Below are 20802 nucleotides of genomic sequence, written 5' to 3'. Positions count from 1 at the left end.
CACAGTGAGTCATCTTTAACCTTCATCGGTCAAGCTATCATGTCTTTAAAGTTTTGAGAAACGCTTTTCTCAGTTAAAACAATCTTTTATAAGAGAATCTTCGTGTTGGTCTCCTGAGGTCTAGATGTTATGTCATATTATGGCTTATACACTTTTACAGCATGTCAATTAGATACCGTAAAAGTGTAAAAGCAGAAAACTCCTGTAAACTTTAATATTACAAATAATGAGACTACAGATCAGTCTTAAGAAGGGTCACATTTCTAATACAAATGTAGGTTGGTTGATTTATAATAAATTATACATAAAATTAGAGTTTGATTGATCCTCCAGGCATTCACGAGCGTAAGAAAATATTTGACATCGCGCAAGAGGTGGATTGAAGAAGATTTTGAAGACACTAAACAGCTACACCTTCAAAAACAGTTAAGACTGTGAGCACATCTCATTTCAATCAATGTTTAGTTGAGAAAGTTTTTGACATGCTTGATAAACACGTCCATAGGACTCCATTGCCATACAGAGGCCAAAAGAGCCAAGTAGATTATATTATTCCATACTATAGTAACCTGTAAAAATACATACTTTTAATGTATGTCAGAAAAGTCTTATTGGATACAGAATGCAGTACATAGCATTGATCAGGAGGAGGTGATAAGCTGATAGATATGATGATGTTGACACCAGTGAGAATGGTCTTCTCACAAAGAAATGCTTGGCTCCTTCTATTCCTCACTCTGCAGCCATGAGAAATGGTTGGTCAGACTAGTCAATTAGGACACCAAAGGTTACTTATTCTTGTTTTCCCTGGCCCCTATATTTCTTCTTCTTCCACTGACTTTTTGTGTCTTTGTCTAAACTGTACTGTCCTGGTCTCCCTGCCTTACCACTCTCCATTCCATAGGCTATAGGTTGCTTTAGGCCCGTGGCTTACAGAATGGTGCACACACGGATCATCCATGTCCCAATGCAGGTGGCATGATGATGTCAATATGTCGCTCAACAGGAACCAGGGGATAAGTGACTGTAAACTGTATATGATAATTTTTGTTTTAATTTTCTGCTGTATTGTTACTTTTTTGTGGAGGAATTCAGAGAGCATTTTCAGTATTACTCAAGGGCTATTATAACTACATGTGGTGAAATCTCAGTGGCCATTATTATTGTATGTGAGACAACTATGGCCATTACTACTGTATGCAAGGGAACTCCGGAACCATGATTAATGTATGTAGTGGTGCTCTGGGGTCATTATTACTGTATGTAGGGAGACTCAGGTACCATTATTACTGAATGTGGGGAGTCTCATTGACATTTATTGTATGGGAAGAAACTCAGAGTCACGGGACATTACTACTGTATGTGGAGAGACTCGGAGGATATAACTATATGTACATGAAATCAAGGGACATTATTACTATATGTGGTGTACTCGACTCGGGACATTATTACTATGCATGGGGGGACTCGGGAAATTATCTGGGGGACTCAGGAGTATGATTACTATATGTTAACATGCTGTTGTATTGTTACTTTTATTGTGAAGGAACTCAGAAGGCATTATTAGTATTACTCAGTCTATTATAACTGCATGTAGATGTAGCTGTATGTCAAATTAATTGGGCCATAGTTACTGTATGTAGAGAGATTTAGGCACCATTACTACTGTATCAGGGGGACTCATAGGGTGTAGCAGACTGGCTCACTCAGCTGTACATGGAGGTAGACACAGGAATACTGTCTCTTTAAGTCCTACACTGGTTTATTATACATGGAGCATAAACCATGGTGAAGTAAAAAAAAATATGGCTCTTTGGGCAAAAACAGGAAAACAAAACAAAGTGGTAACATAAAGCACAGTCCTTGTGGTAGGGGGGATCTGACCACTCAGGATTAGAAAAACACATGTTTCAGGTTAGCACAAACATGAACACCTCTCTGGAGTTAGCCTCTCCAGACACACTGAACACTGAATGCCTCAGCAGGCCAACTATTTAGAACCCCAGACCACACTCTGGGGTGGAGATGTGGTGAACTGTAAGAAGGAAGACCGGGCAGCGGGTACTGCGTAATTCCAGGTCCGGAACTGTCAAAGCTGCGTCCAGTGTTGTCAGGGTGAAAGAATGGGGAACCGGACAGGGTCCTTGACTTTGTGAAAGGGGGTGTGGTGAGACGGGGCGGGGAACATGTAGCGCACTAAAAGAGCAGAGTTTCCTGCCAGCAGGGAGAGAATGCAGTGGTGTACCACGTTCTGCAGCAAGAGAGAGAGAGCCACACCCCGGCACTGGTTACGTGAGGGCCCCCGAGAGTCAGTGAGCATGCAGAGTGTTGGGTGCTCAGCCAAACAGTGTGCAGTGCTCGCATTGAGATGTGAACACCAGGGGCAGGATCATGAGGTGTGTTCCCCAATCTTGGCAGGCGTGCAGTGGAGCATGAACCGCGCTGAGACTGCTACTGCACTTCCCACCTCGGCGTTAAAGATTGATGGACTAGAGTCTCAACAGGAAAAACTGGTGACCACCCATTGGTGCCAGAAGCTGGACCGTTGGTTGGCAGGTTGCACCTGAAGACGCCAATCAGGCCGCTGACGGTATTACAACTCCCCTTAAACTGCATGCGGTTAAGGACAGGGAAGTTACGATAAGTGAAGTTTAATAATCATAAGACTGTTGTGATATACTATAATTCTACTGTTAATTATCTGTTATCTCCCTGTGAGGAGTTTACTGTTGTTATAAATTAAACCACACTCTGTTAGACCTTGTTCTGCATTCCCTGCGTTACTGCATTCGTTCACCTGCTTACAGAACAACCTCCCACCCACTCTATGGTTGTTCTCTAAAATCCAGCCCTTGCAATGGCTGCTTAACCACCTTCAACACTTAGTGTGCTGTAGCAAAAACTTCTGGGTTTAAAATCACTGAAGCTAATAGCCTCAGTGAAACATACCTCCCCTCCAGCACTTTGCCAGTGACTTTGTCAAAGGTGGTACTCAATGACCATTAATTATTACTGTATGTAGGGAGACTCAGGAACCATTATTACTGTGAGGGCACTCACTGACCATTATTATACGTGAGGACATGGGACATTATTACTGTATGTGGGGGACTCTGAGGATATTAGAACTATATGTGCAGGACCTTAAGGGGCATTATTAAAATTTGAGGTGTACTCATATCAGTATTGCTACACATGAGGGACTCAGGGGGCATTATAACTTTATGTTGGGGGACTCAGGAACATTATTACTATACAGCTCTGGCAAAAATTAAGAGACCTCTGCAAAATGTTCAGTTTGTATGATTTTTCTCTTTATAGGTATCTTTTTGAGTAAAATATAAATTGTTCTTTTATTCTATAAATTTCTGACATGTCTCTGAATTTCCAAGCAATAATTTTAAAAAAAAATTTCTGACAAAGAAAAATGGTTAAAATAAAAAAAACAAAACATTGCTTTCAGACCTCAAATAATGCCAAGGAAACAAGTTCATTATCAGTTAGAAACAACAATACTAGTTGTTCATAAATCAACATTTTGTGGAATAACCATGATTTTTAATCACAGCTTTCATGCATCTTGGCATGCTTTCCCACCAGTCTTTCACACTGCTTATGGGGCAAAAATTTAAACAGTTATTCTTTGTTTGATGGTTTGTGACTATCCATCATCCTACTTATTACATTCCAGAGGTTTTCAATGGGGTTCAGGTCTGGAGATTGGGCTGCCCATGACATGGTTTGATGTGGTGGTCTCTTAATTTTTGTCAGAGCTGTATGTTAGTTTATGTTGATAACTCATGGGGCATTATAACTTTTGTTGAAGCATTCAGGTTATTAATTGGTAAGCATACAATTAGGGGACATTATTGTTACATGGGCATTTAACAAGCATTCTTACATTATCAGAGCACTTTGGGTATTGTAACAATTAAAGGACCACAGAACTAGAAAGGAAAAACACACCGGCGCTCCCAGAGGAATACACTAGAGAGCTGCAGGTGCCTAGACAGCTACTGTGCTATCTGTCATTGGGTAACAAGAGAATTCAAAATAAATAAGGACACCGCGCTAACTAGATATGAACACAATAAAATAGAAGAAGAAGGTGAACATAGGACTAGAATAATAAATAGGAGTTGGCAAACAGTGGGCGCAACCTGATTGGGAATAGACGTGATCAATAGCAAAAATATCAACAGTAGCACAATGAGGGTGTCACACAGAATAATGAATGCTCATAGATATAGGCGTACACAAGACCAGCACAATGCCTCCTATTGCCGCAATCTGTCAATAAGACAGAAGTCTCAGAGGAGATATGAATGTGTGGCGGATATATGAATGAATGAAATTAACAGACCGCACACTTACTGGTAATGATGTATTTGCGGTGGAGGTGCTGGCGCTGTGTTAAGCTGGATCGGAGCAGGATCACCAGCAGTCCGGACATCCAGGGGTGGGCGGACCAAGAGGCAGCGTGGGGCGGCAGAGACACCTGTTGGTATGGGGAGCGTCCTCCCTGGTCGGTGCCCGACTGCCGCGCACCTGGAACGCCGCTGGCCGGCGCACGTGGGCCGGAAGAGAACCGCTGCAGAACGGTAAAAGAAAAAAGGGGGCGGCCTAATCTGGGTGACGTCACCTAGAGAGTGAGGGAAGGAGCAGAGGACGGGTGCTGCACAGGGCCAAAATGCCTACGCGTTTCAAAGGTCTCCGGACCTTCTTCGTCAGGGCTAAAGGTCCCGGCAGTCTCCTGCTCCTTATATAGCCACTAGTGCTCCAGAAAAAAGCACACAAAACGCACCTCCATTTGGAAAACTACAATGCTACTTGCATAATACATGAATGTGAATGGGAAAGAAATATATATATATATATAGTAGCGCACTGTGCAGAAAGTGGGCAAAATATGCCCTAAACTAAAAAGATCTTTATTAAGTTAAGTTAAAAACACATAAAAACGTATAGAAAACGGGGACTTGATTAAAAAATGTGAAAACAATAAAAGCAAATACTACATGCAAAAGAGTATTATATAAAAAGATGCATAAAAGATGCGGCCCATATAGACCTGGGGGGGGGAAACCCACTAAGCATGAACTGAGGCGGGGGAAGGGCACCAAAAGGGGAGGGTGAAATAAAATGAATACAAAATAATAAAAAAAAATATATATATATATATATATATATATATATATATACAGTGGGGCAAAAAAGTATTTAGTCAGTCAGCAATAGTGCAAGTTCCACCACTTAAAAAGATGAGAGGCGTCTGTAATTTACATCATAGGTAGACCTCAACTATGGGAGACAAACTGAGAAAACAAAATCCAGAAAATCACATTGTTTGTCTTTTTATCATTTTATTTGCATATTATGGTGGAAAATAAGTATTTGGTCAGAAACAAACAATCAAGATTTCTGGCTCTCACAGACCTGTAACTTCTTCTTTAAGAGTCTCCTCTTTCCTCCACTCATTACCTGTAGTAATGGCACCTGTTTAAACTTGTTATCAGTATAAAAAGACACCTGTGCACACCCTCAAACAGTCTGACTCCAAACTCCACTATGGTGAAGACCAAAGAGCTGTCAAAGGACACCAGAAACAAAATTGTAGCCCTGCACCAGGCTGGGAAGACTGAATCTGCAATAGCCAACCAGCTTGGAGTGAAGAAATCAACAGTGGGAGCAATAATTAGAAAATGGAAGACATTCAAGACCACTGATAATCTCCCTTGATCTGGGGCTCCACGCAAAATCCCACCCCGTGGGGTCAGAATGATCACAAGAACGGTGAGCAAAAATCCCGGAACCACGCGGGGGGACCTAGTGAATGAACTGCAGAGAGCTGGGACCAATGTAACAAGGCCTACCATAAGTAACACACTACGCCACTATGGACTCAGATCCTGCAGTGCCAGACGTGTCCCACTGCTTAAGCCAGTACATGTCCGGGCCCATCTGAAGTTTGCTAGAGAGCATTTGGATGATCCAGAGGAGTTTTGGGAGAATGTCCTATGGTCTGATGAAACCAAACTGGAACTGTTTGGTAGAAACACAACTTGTCGTGTTTGGAGGAAAAAGAATACTGAGTTGCATCCATCAAACACCATACCTACTGTAAAGCATGGTGGTGGAAACATCATGCTTTGGGGCTGTTTCTCTGCAAAGGGGCCAGGATGACTGATCCGGGTGCATGAAAGAATGAATGGGGCCATGTATCGTGAGATTTTGAGTGCAAACCTCCTTCTATCAGCAAGGGCATTGAAGATGAAACGTGGCTGGGTCTTTCAACATGACAATGATACAAAGCACACCGCCAGGGCAACGAAGGAGTGGCTTCGTAAGAAGCATTTCAAGGTCCTGGAGTGGCCTAGCCAGTCTCCAGATCTCAACCCTATAGAAAACCTTTGGAGGGAGTTGAAAGTCCGTGTTGCCAAGCGAAAAGCCAAAAACATCACTGCTCTAGAGGAGATCTGCATGGAGGAATGGGCCAACATACCAACAACAGTGTGTGGCAACCTTGTGAAGACTTACAGAAAACGTTTCACCTCTGTCATTGCCAACAAAGGATATTTTACAAAGTATTGAGATGAAATTTTGTTTCTGACCAAATACTTATTTTCCACCATAATATGCAAAAAAAATGATAAAAAAACAGACAATGTGATTTTCTGGATTTTTTTTTCTCAGTTTGTCTCCCATAGTTGAGGTCTACCTATGATGTAAATTACAGACGCCTCTCATCTTTTGAAGTGGTGGAACTTGCACTATTGCTGACTGACTAAATACTTTTTTGCCCCACTGTATATATATATATATATATATATATATATATAAAAGGGGGGGGGGCTGGGGACTACTAGGGAATATTAAAAGCCAAACACTTAACTAAAAGCATATAGCTCAACCTTATGGTTCAAGCCTCTAGGGGCTAAACTATCAAGCATAAAAATCCACCTGGACTCAGTGCGTGACATTAATTTGATGTAATCGCCTCCCCTCCAATTCCTATGCACCCCCTGAATGCCGCAAAAAGTTAATCCTCTTGTTGACCGCCCATGATGTTCTTTGAAATGTCTCGACAGGGGATGGCCTACAAAGCCCTTTTCTACGTTGTTAAAATGTTCCTTGAGCCGGTCCATAAGTCTACGTTTAGTCCGGCCCACGTAAATTTTATCGCAGGGGCATTTAATTAAATAGATCACCCCTGATGACCAGCATGATAGGCTATCCTTAATTGGAAATTCCCGAGTGCCTTCTGAGTTGTAGACTTTGAGTTGTTTAATTTTCCTAAAATTTGTGCGTACGCAGCAGGAACAGGTGCCACAGGGTGTAAAGCCCATATTTTTTATGTTTGTTCTTTTAGTGGCACCTTTTCTAGTGGTCGGAGCTATAATATTTCCGATTGTTTGTGATTTCCTGAAAATGAACCTAGGGTGTTGGGGTAATAGTTCACCTATGACTTTATCTAATTGGAGGGTTGGCCAATGTTTACGTATGATCTTAGTTTAGGGCATATTTTGCCCACTTTCTGCACAGTGCGCTACTATATATATATATATATATATATATATATATATATATATATATTTCTTTCCCATTCACATTCATGTATTATGCAAGTAGCATTGTAGTTTTCCAAATGGAGGTGCGTTTTGTGCGTTTTTTTCTGGAGCACTAGTGGCTATATAAGGAGCAAGAGACTGCCGGGACCTTTAGCCCTGACGAAGAAGGTCCGGAGACCTTTGAAACGCGTAGGCATTTTGGCCCTGTGCAGCACCCGTCCTCTGCTCCTTCCCTCACTCTCTAGGTGACGTCACCCAGATTAGGCCGCCCCCTTTTTTCTTTTACCGTTCTGCAGCGGTTCTCTTCCGGCCCACGTGCGCCGGCCAGCGGCGTTCCAGGTGCGCGGCAGTCGGGCACCGACCAGGGAGGATGCTCCCCATACCAACAGGTGTCTCTGCCGCCCCACGCTGCCTCTTGGTCCGCCCACCCCTGGATGTCCGGACTGCTGGTGATCCTGCTCCGATCCAGCTTAACACAGCGCCAGCACCTCCACTGCAAATACATCATTACCAGTAAGTGTGTGGTCTGTTAATTGCATTAATTCATATATCCGCCACACATTCATATCTCCTCTGAGACTTCTGTCTTATTGACAGATTGCGGCAATAGGAGGCAAGGTGCTGGTCTTGTGTACGCCTATATCTATGAGCATTCATTATTCTGTGTGACACCCTCATTGTGCTACTGTTGATATTTTTGCTATTGATCACGTCTATTCCCAATCAGGTTGCGCCCACTGTTTGCCAACTCCTATTTATTATTCTAGTCCTATGTTCACCTTCTTCTTCTATTTTATTGTGTTCATATCTAGTTAGCACGGTGTCCTTATTTATTTTGAATTAAAGGACCACACAGGAGGCATCATTACTTACTAAGTGCCAAAATATGGGTATTATTACTTTCTAGGGTACTCACAGAGGGCATTAATATTTTCTTAGGGGTACAAATAGGGAGTTTTGTATGTAAGGACCAAACAGCAGATTCACTAATGAGGACAAATAAGGCAGCAGGCTCTGTATTGGGGTGTCAGAATAATGGAGAGCTTGTGTAGGCTGGGAAAAGGTAGATGTTCTTGGGCATGGAAATGTCAGAAGTCTAAAGTGTTTTTGTTCTAAACTCTGCAGATGAGCTGTGGCTGGAAGAAATTGTGATCTACGCCAGGTGGAAAATAGGGGAAGAGCGAACAACCAATCAGAAAGAACTTTAGCTTTAGGTCATTTTCTATAACTATCAACTTACAACATTTCAGAATGAAAACAATTGCACGCTAACCAAAATACAAATACCTATAAAAACACACTACAAAAACGTGCATGAAAGAAAAATATTAAAAATGCTTTATTATAATATAGTATATCACAATATTAAATATTTATATAAAAAGGTGAAAAATTCTCATGAGCAAAAATGCTCATATAGCAATAGCAAGAAGGGCACTTTCTGTAACTATACTGTAATGTAATATGTTCTGTAGAATAGGTATCCACCATTACATGGTGAACATATGGCATTAATATTGGTCTTGATCTTTGTATAGAAATATTTTTCAGTAACAGCATGAAAATCTGCCGAATTTTTTCACTATGATTAGGGTGCATCACCATACTTGTAAACATGATTACCTAGTTTGGTGGCCAAATCAGATGTGTTTTGACCCCCCGTGTGTTTAACCCCAGGCTATGGCACAGGTAATCCAGCAGCAGTAGTAGCCAGTAGTCAGAGCTCTACATGAGATTGGCCTGATTTGGGTTGACTACTGCTGTTGGCATCATGAACAGTTGTGAAGGAGAGAAAGGGAGCTGTACATGTGACAAATTTCACAGTCTTTTATACAGTAGGACCCATATCAATCCTCCATCTGAGGGATACCTATAATGAAGCCTCAAAAGGCTGTGTTGAGAAAAAAATCAGCCACTAAAATAGGCCCAACATATTGCAAATTATTAAATTTGTCTTTTTAAAGTTGTTATCAATAAGGAGGGACACAGCCAGGGCCCGACTGGCACTGAAATTCAGCCCTGGCATTTAACCCCTTAGGGACCAGGGGTATTTCCACTATTGCGTTTCCATTTTTTGCTCCCCTTCTTCCCACGGCCATAACTTTTTTATTTTTCCATCAATATGGCCATCTGAGGGCTTGTTATTTGCAGGACCGGTTTGACCGCACCTTGAGAAAGAAAGGCGAAATGGGGGTTGGTGTCGGCGTGGCATGTGTCCGGACTTTGATATGCTATGGGTAAGCAATGCTGATGGGGGATGCTATAGGCTCCATTGATTGTGCGCACATTTAAAATGATCTCTGGAATATTTTGGCCTTTAATACTAATTCCCTCACACATAATCATGCACTAAGCACTTTATGGGTTGCATAGTATATCATTGGGTGTCTGGACATTGGTAGCCATCACTACCTGATCCTAGTCTATAATGTTTTAATTGTTTTGATTAATAAAAGTTACAGGTTTCTATACAACTGGACCTATTACTCCTATTTTTCTTGTGTCGATATGTATTAAGTGGGAGTGTCCACCAGGTGTATCTGTAAGACAACCACATGGGGAGTAGTCTTTTTGTCACCTATATACGAATGTGGCCCTTTATGGTTTTGTTCTACCTTTATTGCAATGTTGCAGCAACCAAAAAAATGTTATTCTGGGGTTTCAATTTGTTTCGCACTACGCCATTTTTCGATTGGATTAATTCTTTTTATATATTTATAGATCGGGCGATTCTGAATGCGGCGATACCAAATATGTGTGTATTTGATTTTTTTTTTGTTTTATTTTGAATGGGGCGAATGTGTGGTGATTTGAACTTTTAAATTTTTTCATTTTTTTAATATTTTTTTTTTAATTTTTTTTACTTGATTCAATAGTCTCCATGGGAGACTAGAAGCTGCGATCATCCGATTGCTTGTGCTACATATGTAGCAGAAATGCTCACTTGCTATGACTGCCGACCGCTGGGCAGCACTCTTAGCTATCCGTCTATGTCAACCACTGGGGTCTCCTGCAGACCCCGGGTTGTCATGCCAACCCATCGGCGACCTGCGGTCGTGTGACACAAGTGACGATGGGCAGGGAAAGTATCCTACACGTCTATTATACAGTTAATCCCTAAACATGTTTTTATTACTTCACTTCTTGTGAAGTTTCATTTGCGAGGAGTGTCAAATGGGACATCAACAGGAGGCTGAGGCTGCACCAATTTCCTCACAGCATCCATCACCCAGCCTGGAACAGAGTGTCATCAGGGGGTTGAACTCCTGTCACTCACCCTGCGTCTGTCACCGCTAACTGAAGACATCTTATTTCACAGTGGCCGGTGGCAGGGATAGAAGCAGAGCGCCTTGCTCACTTCTGCCACAGTGTCTATCACCCCTATAGCATCTGTCATCTTTATAGGGCAGAGATGAAAGAGGCTGTGGTAAGTGCAAGCGCTGCCCCTTGTGTTATGAATCCCAATGGCTAGGGATAGCACAGGACAAGCAAAGTACAAATATATTACGGACGAGCTCTAGGGTGATGGAACCTGGGCTGACCGCTGCCCTACGCCTGACAAACGCAACTAGAGATAGCCAGGGAGCGTGCCTACGTTGGTTCTAGACGCCACGCACCAGCCTAAGAGCTAACTAGCACTGCAGAGAAAATAAAGACCTCACTTGCCTCCAGCGGAATGGACCCCAAAAGATATAGTTGCCCCCCACATGTATTGACGGTGAAATGAGAGGAAGGCACACACATAGAGATGATATATATAGTTTTAGCAAATTGAGGCCCGCTGTAAACTAGAAAGCAGAACGATACAAAAGGGGACTGAGCGGTCAGCAAAAAACCCTAATCAAAAAAACCATCCTGAGATTACAAGAACCCATGTGCCAACTCATGGCACATGGGGAGAACCTCAGTCCACTAGAGCTACCAGCTAGCATAGAGACATAATAAGCAAGCTGGACAAAAAACCAAACAACTGAAAATCAGCACTTAGCTTATCCTGAAAGATCTGGGAGCAGGTAGGCAGGAACCAAACAGAGCACATCTGAATACATTGATAGCCGGCAAGGGAAATGACAGAAAGGCCAGGTAAAATAGGAAACACCCAGCCACTGATGGACAGGTGGAAACCAAAGGCCGCAACCCACCAAAGTCACCCAGTACCAGCAGTAACCACCAGAGGGAGCCCACAAACAGAATCCACAACAGTACCCCCCCCCTTGACGAGGGGTCACCGAACCCTCACGAGAACCCCCAGGGCGATCAGGGTGAGCTCTATGGAAGGCGCGGACCAAATCAGTCGCATGAACATCGGAGGCGACCACCCAGGAATTATCCTCCTGACCATAACCCTTCCACTTAACCAAATACTGGAGTTTGCGTCTGGAAACACGAGAATCCAAGATCTTCTCAACAACATACTCCAATTCTCCCTCCACCAGCACCGGAGCAGGAGGCTCAACCGAAGGAACAACGGGCACCTCATACCTCCGCAACAACGACCGATGGAACACATTATGAATAGCAAACGATGCTGGGAGATCCAAACGAAAAGATACAGGGTTAAGAATCTCCGAGATCCTATAAGGACCGATGAACCGAGGCTTGAACTTAGGAGAAGAGACCTTCATAGGGACAAAACGAGAAGACAACCACACCAAATCCCCAACAAGAAGTCGGGGACCCACGCGGCGACGGCGATTAGCAAACTGCTGAGTCTTCTCCTGAGATAACTTCAAATTGTCCACCACCTGATTCCAAATCTGATGTAGCCTGTCCACCACCACGTCCACTCCAGGACAATCCGAAGGCTCCACCTGACCAGAGGAAAAACGAGGATGAAACCCCGAATTACAAAAAAAAGGAGAGACCAACGTGGCCGAACTAGCCCGATTATTAAGAGCAAATTCGGCCAGTGGCAAAAAAGCAACCCAGTCATCTTGATCAGCAGAAACAAAACACCTCAAATAAGTTTCCAAGGTCTGATTAGTTCGCTCCGTCTGGCCATTCGTCTGAGGATGGAATGCAGACGAGAAAGACAAATCAATGCCCATCTTGGCACAAAACGTCCGCCAAAATCTAGACACAAACTGGGATCCCCTGTCAGAAACAATATTCTCCGGAATCCCATGCAAACGAACCACGTTCTGAAAAAATAAAGGGACCAACTCAGAGGAGGAAGGCAACTTAGGCAAGGGCACCAAATGAACCATCTTAGAAAAGCGGTCACACACAACCCAGATAACGGACATTTTCTGTGAAACCGGGAGATCAGAAATAAAATCCATGGAAATGTGCGTCCAAGGCCTCTTCGGGATGGGCAAGGATAACAACAACCCACTGGCCCGAGAACAGCAAGGCTTAGCTCGAGCACACACTTCACAAGACTGCACAAAGGTACGCACATCCCTAGACAAGGAAGGCCACCAAAAAGACCTGGCCACCAAGTCTCTAGTACCAAATATTCCAGGATGACCAGCCAACACAGAAGAATGGACCTCGGAGATGACTCTACTGGTCCAATCATCCGGAACAAACAGTCTTTCTGGTGGACAACGATCCGGTTTATCCACCTGAAACTCCTGCAATGCACGTCGCAAGTCTGGGGATACGGCGGACAATATTACCCCATCCCTAAGGATACCAGTAGGCCCAGAGTCTCCAGGAGAGTCAGGCACAAAACTCCTGGAAAGAGCATCTGCCTTCGCATTCTTTGAACCTGGCAGGTATGAAACCACGAAATTGAAACGAGAAAAAAACAACGACCAACGAGCCTGTCTAGGATTCAAATGCCTGGCAGACTCAAGGTAAATGAGATTCTTGTGATCAGTCAAGACCACCACACGATGTTTAGCACCCTCAAGCCAATGATGCCACTCCTCAAATGCCCACTTCATGGCCAAAAGCTCCCGATTACCCACATCATAATTGCGCTCGGCGGGCGAGAATTTTCTAGAGAAGAATGCACATGGCTTCATCACCGAGCCATTAGAACTTCTCTGTGACAAAACCACCCCCGCTCCAATCTCGGAAGCATCAACCTCAACCTGAAAAGGAAGTGAAACATCTGGCTGACACAACACAGGAGCAGAAGAAAACCGGCGCTTAAGTTCCTGAAAGGCCTCCACGGCCGCAGGAGACCAATCAGCAACATCAGCACCCTTTTTAGTCAAATCAGTCAAAGGTTTAACAATACTGGAAAAATTAGCAATGAACCGACGATAAAAATTAGCAAACCCCAAGAACTTCTGAAGGCTCTTAACAGATGAAGGTTGTGTCCAGTCACAAATCGCCTGAACCTTGACGGGATCCATCTCAATAGTAGAAGGAGAAAAAATGTACCCCAAAAAAGAAATCTTCTGGACTCCGAAGAAACACTTTGAGCCCTTCACAAACAGAGAATTGGCCCGCAGAACCTGAAACACCTTCCTGACCTGTAGAACATGAGACCCCCAGTCATCAGAAAACACCAAAATATCATCCAAATACACAATCATAAACTTATCCAGATATTCACGGAAAATATTGTGCATAAAGGACTGAAAGACTGACGGAGCATTGGAGAGTCCAAAAGGCATTACCAAATACTCAAAATGGCCCTCAGGCGTATGAAATGCGGTTTTCCACTCATCACCCTGTTTTATCCGCACCAGATTATACGCACCGCGAAGATCTATCTTAGTGAACCACCTAGCCCCCTTAATGCGAGCAAACAAATCAGTCAATAATGGCAATGGATACTGATACTTGACTGTAATCTTATTCAGAAGGCGATAATCTATACAAGGCCTCAGGGAACCATCTTTTTTTGCCACAAAAAAAAAACCTGCTCCCAGAGGGGACGAAGATGGACGAATATGTCCCTTTTCCAAGGACTCCTTAATATAATTCCGCATAGCAGTATGCTCTGGCAGTGACAGATTAAATAAACGACCCTTAGGGAACTTACTGCCAGGAATCAATTCTATAGCACAGTCACAATCTCTATGCGGAGGGAGCGAATTGAGCTTAGGCTCCTCAAAAACATCCCTATAGTCAGACAAAAACGCAGGGATCTCAGAAGGAGTAGATGAAGCGATTGAAATCGGAGGTGCATCATCATGAACCCCCTGACATCCCCAGCTTAACACAGACATTGTTTTCCAGTCCAGGACAGGATTATGAGTTTGTAACCATGGCAGACCAAGCACTAGTACATCATGTAAATTATAAAGTACAAGGAAGCGAATCACCTCCTGATGAACGGGAGTCATGCGCATGGTCACTTGTGTCCAATACTGCGGTTTATTCATAGCCAATGGTGTAGAGTCAATTCCCTTCAGAGGAATAGGAACTTCCAGAGGTTCCAGACTAAAACCGCAGCGTTTAGCAAATGACCAATCCATAAGACTCAGGGCAGCGCCCGAATCCACATAGGCATCGACGGAAATGGAAGACAGTGAAAAAATCAAAGTCACAGACAAAATGAACTTAGGCTGCAGAGTACCAATGGCAAAAGATTTATCAACCCTTTTTGTGCGTTTAGAGCATGCTGATATAACATGAGCTGAATCACCACAATAGAAACACAATCCATTTTTCCGCCTATAATTTTGCCGTTCACTTCTGGACTGAATTCTATCACATTGCATAGTCTCAGGTGCCTGTTCAGAAGACACCGCCAACTGGTGCACGGGTTTGCGCTCCCGTAAACGCCGATCAATCTGAATGGCCATAGCCATAGACTCATTCAGACCTGTAGGCGTAGGGAACCCCACCATAATATCCTTAATGGCCTCAGAAAGACCATTTCTGAAGTTTGCAGCCAGGGCGCACTCATTCCACTGAGTAAGCACCGACCATTTCCGAAACTTCTGACAATATATCTCCGCTTCATCATGCCCCTGAGAGAGGGCTAATAAAGCCTTTTCAGCCTGAATCTCCAGGTTAGGTTCCTCATAGAGCAATCCCAATGCCAGAAAAAACGCATCCACACTGAGCAATGCAGGATCCCCTGGTGCCAATGCAAATGCCCAATTCTGAGGGTCGCCCCGCAGGAAAGATATTACAATCTTGACCTGTTGAGCAGGGTCTCCAGAGGAGCGAGATTTTAAAGAAAGAAACAATTTACAATTGTTCCTGAAATTCAGGAAGGTAGATCTATCTCCAGAAAAGAACTCTGGAATAGGAATTCTAGGTTCAGACATGGGAGTGTGAACAACAAAATCCTGTATGTTTTGAACTTTTGCCGTGAGATTACTCAGGCTGGAAGCCAAACTCTGGACATCCATGTTAAACAGCTAAGATCAGAACCATTCAAGGGTTAAGAGGAGGTAAGAAGCAGCTAGACAGCAATTAAGGGCTAGGCAGCAAAACTCTGAAGGAAAAAAAAAAAAAAAAAATTTCCCTTAAACACTTCTCTTTCTCCTGCTTCAGCCCAAACAATTAACATTTTGTGGCCGGCTATACTGTCATGAATCCCAATGGCTAGGGATAGCACAGGACAAGCAAAGTACAAATATATTACGGACGAGCTCTAGGGTGATGGAACCTGGGCTGACCGCTGCCCTACGCCTGACAAACGCAACTAGAGATAGCCAGGGAGCGTGCCTACGTTGGTTCTAGACGCCACGCACCAGCCTAAGAGCTAACTAGCACTGCAGAGAAAATAAAGACCTCACTTGCCTCCAGCGGAATGGACCCCAAAAGATATAGTTGCCCCCCACATGTATTGACGGTGAAATGAGAGGAAGGCACACACATAGAGATGATATATATAGTTTTAGCAAATTGAGGCCCGCTGTAAACTAGAAAGCAGAACGATACAAAAGGGGACTGAGCGGTCAGCAAAAAACCCTAATCAAAAAAACCATCCTGAGATTACAAGAACCCATGTGCCAACTCATGGCACATGGGGAGAACCTCAGTCCACTAGAGCTACCAGCTAGCATAGAGACATAATAAGCAAGCTGGACAAAAAACCAAACAACTGAAAATCAGCACTTAGCTTATCCTGAAAGATCTGGGAGCAGGTAGGCAGGAACCAAACAGAGCACATCTGAATACATTGATAGCCGGCAAGGGAAATGACAGAAAGGCCAGGTAAAATAGGAAACACCCAGCCACTGATGGACAGGTGGAAACCAAAGGCCGCAACCCACCAAAGTCACCCAGTACCAGCAGTAACCACCAGAGGGAGCCCACAAACAGAATCCACAACACCCTTGATGATGTCCTGCTCCAGGTGGGGTGATAGAAGCTGCAGGGAACTGAGTGCAGCCCCAGCCTTTAGTGATGTCCTGTTTGAGAATCCCCTCCAGTCGAACATTACAGGAAGTGAAACAAAAAATACGGTAAACCACATTCAGGGATTACATAGGGGAAAGTGCAATGTATTTTGTAATAAAGCAAATTACAAACGTGCTTAGTATACAAGTAGATATTTCTAAAGGCCATTTAAGGTATCAGACCACCCCTTAAAGGTACCTGAATGTACCACTAAAGGGAACCTGACATATGCTCTGCATAAACCGCCACCATGTCTGTATTACACCCCTTTTTTACATTCTCATTACCCCTTTTTTGTTGCTTAGTGATTGTTGAATTATTGTAAAATTAACTTAAAACCCGCACTCAAGCAATGTACGTACGGTAAATCAGTAAGTGACTAGTCGGGGGCATTGATTTCCATACGGTATTCAATGTCGTGGACAATGATTTCCTTATAGTAATCCCCCTATCACCATGTAAGCGCCCCTGTGGGCCTGATGACATAATTTGAAGAGCAATGTCACTGCTGGCTCTATGACACTGAACTTGACCAGCTCAAGATTTGCACTGTTCATCCAAGAGCATGCACAGTGTGCTGATCAAGTTGGTGAGCATACACCCAACTTCAATGTTCATTCCCATTGTGCGTTATTTTCTTAAATCAGCAGCTTTCTGTGACAAAGCCTCATAGACTGTGCATCAAATGGAACAACATTGACTTTCCCACGTCTTATCACCATTCTGCTTTAGTAAAAGCCATTTACACAAGGCACAAGATGTAATCCTTTTATTATCCATTTAAAAATATAGTGACCTTAGGGTACCGTTACACAAAACGATTTACCAACGATCACGACCAGCGATACGACCTGGCCGTGATCGTTGGTAAGTCATTGTGTGGTCGCTGGAGAGCTGTCACACAGACAGCTCTCCAGCGACCAACGATGCCGAAGTCCCCGGGTAACCAGGGTAAACATCGGGTTACTAAGCGCAGGGCCGCGCTTAGTAACCCGATGTTTACCCTGGTTACCAGCGTAAACGTAAAATAAAAAAAACACATACTCACATTCCGGTGCCTGCGTCCGCTTCCCTGCACTCCTCCTGCATCCTGTGTAAGCGCCTGCCAAAGCAGAGCGGTGACGTCACCGCTGTGCTGTGCTTTCACTTTACGGACGGCGCTCACAGTCAGTGCAGGGAAGCAGACGGCCAGGGACCTGACGGACACCGGAATGTAAGTATGTACTGTTTTTTTTTTTTACATTTACGATGGTAACCAGGGTAAACATCGGGTTACTAAGCACGGCCCTGCGCTTAGTAACCCGATGTTTACCCTGGTTACAAGCGAACGCATCGCTGGATCGGTGTCACACACACCGATGCAGCGATGACAGCGGGAGATCCAGCGACGAAATAAAGTTTCAAACGATCTGCTACGACATACGATTCTCAGCGGGGTCCCTGATCGCTGCTGCGTGTCAGACACAGTGATATCGTATGGATATCGCTGGAATGTCACGGATCGTGCCGTCGTAGCGATCAAAGTGCCAATGTGAGACGGTACCCTAAGTCAGCTGCATGGAGGCAACAAAAGGGTTAAACCTGCTTTCTTGTGCAAGCAGCTTCTATAAACACAGGACAGTGATAATAGGAGTGAGATGGGAGCTCAAAGCAAAGGAGTTGCAGTGAGGAGACTGTTTCACATGAAATGTCTGTACCACAGACACTCACAAAGAGAAGTCCTGCTCACATGCCTGAATGCAGAAAGCTCTTATGTTTATGCCTTGATCTACTCCTGCTGGTTGAGTGCATAATGAGGATATCACTGACTGGTTGTATCAGTGTCAACTCCATCTTCTTCCTTCACCTACTGAATGAGGATAGGATGGATTAGATACACAATGTACAAATCATTACTACAGATTTAAACATTAGTGCAGAAAACAAATTTGACGTACGGGGAGTGGATTGCATGTGAATCTATCAGGAATTTGTCAGAATTGCCAGACGGCCAGTCCAACATTGGACACAGAAAAAGAAGCACTAATGAAGATGATCTCTAATTAGTGTTGAGCATTCCGATACCGCAAGTATCGGGTATCGGTCGATACTTGCGGTATCGGAATTCCAATACCGAGTTCCGATACTTTTGTGGTATCGGAAATCGGAATCGGAAGTTCCCAGTGTATGGTTCCCAGGGTCTGGAGGAGAGGAGACACAAGCCGCGACGTCATCGCAGGTCCTAAACTCCTCATTCTTAGGAACGGAGGCTGCCGGTTACAATCGGTAAGGTCCAGGGGCCACCGGACGGGTGAGTATATCCATATTTTTTATTTTAATTCTTTATTTTTTACATGGATATGGATCCCAGGGCCTGAAGGAGAGTTTCCTCTCCTTCAGACCCTGGGAACCATCCAGGATACCTTCCGATACTTGAGTCCCATTGACTTGTATTGGTATCGGGTATCGTATCGGCGATATCCGATATTTTTCGGGTATCGGCCGATACTATCCGATACCGATACTTTCAAGTATCGGAAGGTATCGCTCAACACTATCTCTAATGGAATGTGTCATCACATGTAAAGCACCATGGAATAAATGGCGCTATAATAACAAATATAATCACAAAAAAACTTGTTTTTATATTAAAAATAATTTTTTAAATGTTGTGATTTTTTTATTTTCTTAATTGCTATATAAATACAGTATCCTAATCTCTTGTAATTTTCACTCTGACCAATAAGTCTTAAAGGGATTTTCCACTACAAGCACAACCCCTTGTCATACCGTGCACCGATAAAATTAAAAAGCTTATATTCACCTCATGGTGGTGCTGTTCCCAGCTTTCATGGTCCTGGGGCTCTTGTGTGGTTGCATGACACATGGTGCCTAGTGCACTATCAACACTGGGGTCACTTTCCCCACCTTTGGACAAATTTAACATGAAGAGGAAGTCAGAGAACAGCTGCAGCCAGAACTTCCTATTCATATTCAATTTGTCTGAAGGCAGAGACAGTGTTATGATTCCTGGATCGCGGTGACGACCGTTCCCAGGCGAGCTGACCAGGTGGAACCAACCCCTTTACAGGGACCTTTAGGGACAAGCATAGGAGGGAGATACAGCATGATAGCTTGTGCCAGAGGAGCGGATCGAGGATAACGAGGAGAATCATGGTACTTACCGAGGACCAGATGGGCAGAGCAGTCACAGAGAAAACCCGGGACTCAGGACATGGCAGGGCTCACACAGAGGGTACTGGATCCTGGACGGGGCTGAGCATGCACTGGAAGCGTACAGGGATGGAGCAGAGTACATATACACTGGAAGCATACAGGGACTGAGCAGAGCACGCATGCACTGGAAGCGTACAGGGACTGGGCAGAGCATGCACGCACTGGAAGCGTACAGGGACTAAGCAGAGCATGCACACACTGGAAGTGTACAGGGGCAGAAAAGAGCATCCACTGGAAGCATACAGGGACTGAGCAGAGCATGCACACACTGGAAGCGTACAGGGACAAAGCAGAGCACACACACACTGGAAGCATGCAGAAACCAAAGTGGACCTGGAGGGAGCATGGAAAGGCACAATAACAATCAGGCACTTCCTCTAGCAGGAAGCGACCTGATATACCCGGAGGCCGCTGCCCAAGCAGCACAGTGCTTCCGGGTCAGTACAACCCGGCATCATAAAGAAGCCGGGAGTGCGTGCGACCTAAGTGGCCTAGCACGCATGCGCGGGGACCGGGATCCCCAGCACAGCTAAGGACCTGGAAGAGGAGGCGGGAAGCGGAGACGGGACCTGGGAAGCAAGGTGAGTATCTCCGTGCACCGTAATAGACAGTGACACCAATGCTGATTAGGTGTCGGGGTCATGTGTCACATCAACCGTACGGGATCCCCGGGGACTGCAAGTGTCGACACAGCCGGAACGGTGCTGGCACGGGAGGAGAGTATAAGCTTTTTTTATTTTAATCGGTTCCAAGAGTG

The sequence above is a fragment of the Ranitomeya variabilis genome, chromosome 1 (assembly GCF_051348905.1).
Source record: "Ranitomeya variabilis isolate aRanVar5 chromosome 1, aRanVar5.hap1, whole genome shotgun sequence".
Classification (NCBI taxonomy): Eukaryota; Metazoa; Chordata; class Amphibia; order Anura; family Dendrobatidae; genus Ranitomeya; species Ranitomeya variabilis.
The sequence above is the reverse complement of the archived record's forward strand: the minus strand, read 5'-3'. Positions refer to the sequence as shown.